Here is a 7,601-nt window from a genome sequence, read left to right on the forward strand (position 1 = left end):
GGGTAGGCACCGCTCAGCACGGCTCTGCGCGGCTCGGCTCGGCTCAGCCCTGCGCAGGATATTGTGCTGCCCAGGTAGGTGCGCTCAGCGTGCCTCAGCCCGGGACATGAGGCACAGCTCAGCTCATCCTCAGCCCTGCTTGGGATGTTGTGCCAGCTCACCAGGCACGGCTCAGCTCGAGTCAGCACGGCTTAGCTCCGCTCAGCCTGCTCAGGACATTATGCCACCTAAGTAGGCACAATTCAGCTTGGTCCAGCTTGGCGCAGCTCAGCTCAGCACAGCACAGCTCAGCACAGATGAGGACTTGCCGATGTGCCAGATAGGCACAGTTCAGCTTGGCATGGCTTGACTTGGCTCAGCTGAGCAGAGCTCAGGATATTTTGCCACCTCAGTAGGTGTGATTCAACTCGACACAGCTCAGCTCAGCTCAGTTTGGGACATTGTGCCACTTAGGTGGGTTCAATTCAGCTCACCTCAGTTCAGCATGGCTCAGGACAGTTTGGGACATGACTCTACCTAGGTAGACACAGCTCAGTTCTACGTGACCTAGCAGAGCTTGGGACATCATGCTGTGTACAGCATGGCTCCACTCCTTTGGCACAGCTCAGGACATGATACCGTCCAGGTAGGCACATCTCAGCTTGACACAGCTTGACTTGGCTTGGCTCAGCATGTCTTGAAACCTCATGCTACCTAGATAGGCACAGCTTAGCTCAGCAGAGCTTGGCATGGCTCAGCATGACTCAGCTCAGCACGGCTTAGGACATCACATCATGTCGCCTAGGTAGGCACAGCTCAGCTTGACTCAGCTCAGTTCAGCTCAGCTTGGCTTGGCTCAACACAGCGCAGCCTGGCACAGTTCAGCTTGTCTCAGTCCAGCATGGCTCAACTTGGTTCAGCATGGCTCGAGATGTTGTGGCACCTACAGCAGAGTTCAGCTCAACTCGGTTCAGCACAGCTCGGAACATCATGCCACCTAGGTAAGCGCAAAGCTCAGCTTGGTTCAGCTCAGCTCAGCTTGTTTCAGCTCAGCTCAGCTCGGCTTAGTTTGGCCTGGCGCGGCTTGGCCTGGTGCCTGTGCTGGGCAGAGCTTCCTGGCAGGAAGTGGCACTGCATCCAGGGCAGCTCGGTGGGAGGGAGGCTCCCCTGCCCCCTGCCCGAGCCAGAACCAGCGCCACCAGCACCCACATCCTGCTGGGACATGGGGAACAGAGGGCACAGCCACCCCCAGGGCCACCCCTCCATAAGGTGGTGCCCCCAGGACCTGCTGGTCTGCTGGGGAGCACCAGGCAGGCACTGGGCCACCTGGGTCCCAGTGCCTTGGCCAGGCACACTTGTTCATCCCGGTGCCCAGAGCAGGCAGGTGAGGTGTAAATCCCTCCCTGCCATTGGGGGTCAATGTCCCCTGGGTGATCCCAAACTATTTCTCAGCACCCAGAGCAGGCAGCACTTTGCCCCCCACCTACCTGTTGTCATTCTGGGACTCCAGCATGGCTTCCATGCTGGAAGGTCAGCTCCTCACTTGTCCCAGTGAGGCTCGTGGAGGCCCTGCCACGCAGCGCCGGGTGCCAGGTCTGTGCCATCCTCAGCGGGTGCTGTCAGGAGCTCCCTGCACCACCCAGCTGGGGGGCAAAGTCCTCTCCTTCCCAGGTTAATTACACAGGGTAATTGCTGCCGCTGGGCTCGCTTTATTAAGCACCTGCTTTAATATTTCACCAAGTCTCTGTACTTGGTGATCCTTCGTGCGTCCCTGCCGTGGGCCTGACCCCCAGCACCCTCCGTGTAGGCTTTTGTGTGCCAGCATCAACACCAATCTCCCCTCCCCTGCCACCAGAACCGGCTGCCCCACCAGACCCTGCAACCCCTGGTGTGACAGTGGCACGTGCCAGGGATACCTGTGCCATCCTGACTGGAAACAACCTCCCTGCTGCTGGCAGAAAAACACATTTCATCAGCGGTGATGGCAGCGGCAGCGCTGCAGAAGTGCAGCGTCAAACAGGCTGGGGTGGTTTTGCCGGGGTGTGGTGGTGGCACCCAGCTGAGCGCACAGTGCTCAAGGGAATGTTGGGAATGCCGGCAAGGTAGAGGAGGAGGAGGAGGAGGGATGCAACAGCATATCCGCAGGCTCTCCCACAGGAATCTGCTCGCTTGAGGCCCTGGGCTACTGAACTCAGTGAGAACAATGGAGGTGGCCACAAAGCAGAGCCTCAGGGAACGTGGGCTCTGAACTGGGCCCAGTTAAACTTCCTCATCCATCACTTCACCGGGGCTTGAAAAATCCTATCAGAGAAAGGTTGTTTTCCAAGAGGGAGCATCCCTCACTGCACTGACCAAGCCGGAAGTGCTGGGGTGTGCAAGGGAGCAGGGTCAGGGATCCAGTGTTTTACAGGGGCAGCCACAACGTAGAATCCATACTCATGATGGCGTTTCACAGGAGGTAGATGTGGCCTTTCCCAAAACACAACATGAATTCCCACAATCCTCTTGAGAGCTGGGTTGGTTATCCATCCATCCATCCATCCATCCATCCATCCATCCATCCATCCGTCCATCCGTCCGTCCGTCCATCCGTCCATCCATCCATTCATCCATCCATCCATCCCTTCCCGAGCTCCTCACACATGGTCTCAGGGTGCCCTCCCTGTGGGATGCCTCAGGATGGGTTGTAGGTAGCCGTGGTGTTCTCTGTCGTGGCACTCAGAGCGTTCCATGGATGCTCTCACCACGAAATCCAGCGTGGTGGGGCTGGACCAGCAGCACTGTTTGCTGGCCCTGGCTGTTCCCCAGCTTTCCCCCAGAAGGCTGGTGTGTGGTTAGGGTGACCTTGGTGGATCTTCCCTTGAAGACAGCACCTGGCCTTGTTCCTCTGCCCATTGCTCAACGCTGAGGGTGTCTCCCTCCCTCCGCCGTGAGGAAACACCGGCGATAGCCCCATTACCTTTTGACCTACTTGAGCTCTTCCGTACCAGTTCTGCTAATTACAGCTCAACCTTTGCAGGGGAAACGGGGCTGGTTCGACCACAGCCACCTCCCACACCCTTCCTGGGGCTGCTCATGGAGGGGGGACACACATCTTCCTAGTGCTCCCCTTGCCCTAGGCTGTTCCTCCAGCTCCTGGAGCCTCCCATGACTAACAGGTTTTGAGATAATTGTTCCACTCCCTAATCTGATCTGCAGAAGATTCACGACATTGTTTTCAAAGTGCCATGAGCCATTTCCAGGGGCTCTTAAGCCCATGAGGGTTGTGATTCATCCACATGCTGCTCCCACAGGTACTTAATCTCCTCCAAAACAGCAAGTCCTTCTTCCAGGGCTATTATCTCCTCAGGAAACACCACCCAGGCGAGCGAGCACCTAACAGGGCACTTTTGTCTGTTCAGTGCTGATGGAGGTTTGTGCCAGCACTTGCTTCCTCACACAGACCAGGAGGTATAGTCCTTCCCTGGGAGCAGTTGTCTCAGGAGAGGCGACCATGGGGCTGGAACCCCCTTGGATGTCTCTTGTGGGCTGGGTACCTACCATGGACCATCAAACCCACAGAAAAGGGGACTATAGCACACAGGGCTCCTTCTGTCCCACGCCATGTCCTCTAACAGCCTTTGGATGGATGTGGGTTCATCCTTCTTCATGCTGAAGATTTGGGACACTGGAGCCCATTGGCATCTGGGGCCAGAGACAGTTCAGGGATGACAAAGGCTGCTGCACTGCCTGGAATTAACCTCATTTTGACCCGGAGGGTCTTGCAGACGACAGTGATTAATTACTCCTGGCACCAAATATTTGTGTCCTACCACTGAACTTGGGCAGTTCCACTGCTTCTGGTTGAACTTTGCTGCTGCAGTGGGAGCTCTGTTATCATGGCTTTCTTCTCTGGGGAGTGCAGATCCATGAGTGGCTGTGATTCAGCTAAGCTGGGCTCAGCTCCAGGAAGCCTTTCCTGCACCCAACAATATCCCCATGTTCCTTTCCCAAACCTAGGGCAAACTGAAATCTAACAAATCTAACTGGAAACTGAATCTAACAAAGCCCAGCCTGGAGGCACTTCCCATGGCATGACCAACCTGAGCCACAGCTGCCCATGGAGCCACCTTAGCTCCTTGTTCTGGGATCTTCTCTCCCTTCTTCCCAGCGTTTTCCATTCCTTGTTTCCAACTTACTTGACCGAAGGACTTTTTTGGGGCTTTCTTTATGTTTTGAAGCTGTAAACCAAAGGTGACCATTGGTGCCCATCATCTGATGCCCTGCATCTGATGCCATGTCGGTGGGATCAGCCTGAGCCCCAGGCTTTCATCCTCCATCTGTGGGGTTTCCACACACCTCAGCTGGATGATGGGCACAGCCCAAACCTCTCCCCAGAGCCTGGGCAGGACCTCCCTGCTCCCAGGGTGCTGTGGCTGGAGCAGCTCCTTTGGGGAGTACCAGGGCTGCTCCCCAGGACAGCCTTGCTGCCAACATGGAGCATCCAGCCAGTCACTGACCCTGGGTCTGGCTCTTTCCAAACCCCCTCGTCTTCGGAACATTCCTGCCTCTGACTTGTTTTTTCAGGTTGTGCAGGATCCCCAGGTATTTACAAAACACGTCTCCGCTTCCAGCTGCATTCATGGCTTTGGAAGAGGCTTCACCTTCTGCCCTGGTGGGGACCCTGTGTCACTGTGCCCGCACGACCTTGGCAGCCCCTTTGCCATCTGGGCTCTCTGCACCTTGGTTCCCCAAACCAGAGCTGCTTTTGGGCTGCAGGGACTTTGTTCCTTTGCTGTGCTGTGCTGCAATGGTCATATTCTGAAGTGATTCCAGCTCCACTAATGCCTGGTGCTCTCCTGAGGCCTCTGTGATACCCATACCAGGCCTGCTTTGCCAGCCCAGCATCACCTTCCCATCTCCCCTCTCTTCCATGCCCATGACAGGGTTTCTACCTCAATATTGGAGTGGTGGGGACAAGGGAAATGTGGCTCCCCCTTGGCCACAAGACGGATACCAGGGGAAGCCAACTGGGCCACGCCCCAAGTGGCTCCTGCTCCCTCTGCCCCCAGGGAAGAGGGCAGTAGGTCACAGCAGCTGTGACCTGGTTCCCATCCCACACCTCCATCCTGCTGGGGAAGGTTGTTGCAGAATGGAGCGTGTCCAGCCTGGAGTTGCTTAAGAGGGTTGGGGCCAGGAGGTAGAGGATTCCTGCAGCTGGGGCAGGAGGAGGAATTTGGGGGGGTGGTAGATGCTCCTGGAAGTGGCCAGAGTGCCCCAGTGCTTGCAAGAAATGTTCTGGATGGTTCTGACCTGGGAACAGAGGTGAGGTTGTGCTATTCCTGGTGGGAATTGTGCTTCTCACAGAAGATGGTGGGGATTTGTGGCAACTAGGAGGTCAGGACCACAGGCAGTCCCCCACCCATGTAGCATGTGCCATTAAACAGGACCCTGCACTGGGACAGTCCCATGGAAAGGATGGAATGGAGAAGGCAGGGGACATCTTCCATCACAGCGAGGGTGGGAGCTACAGAAGAGGGTAAATGCAACAACAAGTGGAGCCAGGCTCGTCCTCGCTGTCCCCTGCTCCTCCCCACTGCCTGGAAGGGGACCAGGGCAGGATGGGGGCCAGGGACAAGCACTGGAGACACATCTTAGCACAAGGGACAGAAGCCTGTCCTCGCCAGCCAGACAAACAGCCAGGACCAAGGACGCGGCTGTCACTCCACCGGGCACATGAAAGAGGCAGGATGTCTCGAGGGGAGGGGAGCAGGGTGCAGCCCCCCGGGTGCCAGGCAGAGGGGGAACAGCGAACTGAAGGCCAGCGACGAGTGCCGGCAGAGGCAGAGGCAGAGCGGCGGGACACGGAGCGTGTCCCGGGTGGCCCCGCCGTGCGCGTGGCCGCCGTGCCCCCTCGTGGCAGCAGGACACAGCTCGTGGCCCTGGGAGCCACGCAGGGATGGGGATGGAGGGAGGCACGGAGGTGCTGGGAGCCGCGGGGTGCTCCGGCAGGGTCACCTCCTCCCACCCCCAGGAGTCAGCCGGGGGTGCAGCTCCCCAGCTTTGCTGATCTGCCTGAGGCCACGTGTGCCCCAGGTCCCCACCAAGCCTCATGTCACTGCCACGAACCTGCCTCGGCTCGCAAAGGCCCCTCCGGCATCCCGCCACCCCCTCTCCTTCCCGGGGGGGCCGCCCCTGCCTGTTGTATTTTTGGCGTAAGCCACTTGTGCCGCGGCCAAGCCAAGCACTTCAGGCGCCGCTCAAGGGCAGCGTGTGCCCAGGGCTGGGCTGGGAATCCTGGAAATATCACCAAGGCTGGGGAAAAAAAAAGTGGAAAAACCCAAATGGGTTGGCAGAGGCCTTGGCTGAGGACAAAGCTGCCCCAAGTGCCACCAAACCACCCAGAGGGGGACACGTTCCCCAGCACCCTGCCTACAGTTGCCCCCATCAAGGCCCTTGTGAGCAACACTCCTGGGATTGTCACACGTGTAATGTCACTTCAGGTACCTGGGGCAGGTGTGGGCATTCAGGAAGATGCTTTCCCATCCCTTTCTGCTTCCTGCTGTGGCTCAGTGTTGCCTATCACAACCTCTTTGTTCTCTCTTTGCAGCCCCAAGTCAAGCACCCAGAGGGCAGGAGAGACAAATGACATCTTGGGGCACGTCTGGGACACCTGCAGCTCTTAGTGTGGTATCCGGCTGTTCCCAGAGCCACCCAGGAACGTCTCAGACACGCCGTGAGCTGGGGCAGGCTGGTGCTGCCCAGCACCTCCGAGGCCACTGGCATGTCCAGCCTCGTGGGAGAGGGACAACCCTGGGCAGAGATAGCCCAGAGGGAGAAGCTGCCCTGCCCGGTGGAGTTTTTCTTCATTCCTTGAAAGCCACAGAGACCTGCTGTGCGGGATTCAGGGCTGGAGGCAGGGCCAGGGCAGTGCTGAGGAGGAGCCGCCGTGATGGATGGCACGACACCATTCCCAAATGCCTCTACCATGGGTGACAGTGCCCAGAGCACAGGGGGATGCTCAGAAACGGTATGGACCTGTGGGAAGCATTGCAGCCAGCACCCATTGTGGGGTTTAATCTGTGTCTGGCATGGCATGAGCCACACTAGGACAAGAGGTGGCAGGGACATCTCCCAGTCCCCCATGGGGACAGATGGATGCTGCTCTTGCTGCATTTACAGCACCAGGTAGCCTGTCTCTGTCAAGCACAGGGAATGTTTCTGAGGCTTGCAACGTGGCTACTGTGCCCAGGACCTGCTCCTGGAGGGGAACAACCACCCTGCCTCTTACCCAGGTCCGGGTCTGGCTAAAACCCCCCAGGAGAGGTTTGTAAGGGAGAGATGAGGTGAGACATGATTTTATTGTGCTGTGGCCTTGTGCTCAAGCCACTGCTCCTGCCCTTGAGCATGCAGCCTTGAGCCTGGCAGCAGTCCTTGCTCCTTCTGGAAAGGTTCTGAGTTGTCCCAGCACAGAGGGGACCGCGCTGTCCACAGAGGGACAGCGGAGCCTGCAAGCCACAGGGCTGGCTGAGTGCTTGTCTCAGGCAGCAGGGCTGAGGATGCAGGAAGAGGGGTACTGGCTTGTCCAGGGGCAGTACCATATCCTTGTGGCCTCTCAGGTACAGGGACAAGGGACACTGGCA

General features: G+C 57.9%; 1 long non-coding RNA gene across 1 annotated transcript; it reads left to right on the forward strand.

Moving 5' to 3' along the window:
* Positions 1 to 115: 115 nt before the first annotated feature.
* LOC135421921 (uncharacterized) lies at positions 116 to 7,037 on the forward strand. Its single transcript, XR_010434247.1, has 2 exons — positions 116 to 980; positions 6,569 to 7,037. It is a non-coding gene; the product is annotated as an uncharacterized LOC135421921 (long non-coding RNA).
* The last annotated feature ends 564 nt before the right edge of the window (positions 7,038 to 7,601 follow it).

The sequence above is a fragment of the Pseudopipra pipra genome, chromosome 14 (assembly GCF_036250125.1).
Source record: "Pseudopipra pipra isolate bDixPip1 chromosome 14, bDixPip1.hap1, whole genome shotgun sequence".
Taxonomy (NCBI): Eukaryota; Metazoa; Chordata; class Aves; order Passeriformes; family Pipridae; genus Pseudopipra; species Pseudopipra pipra.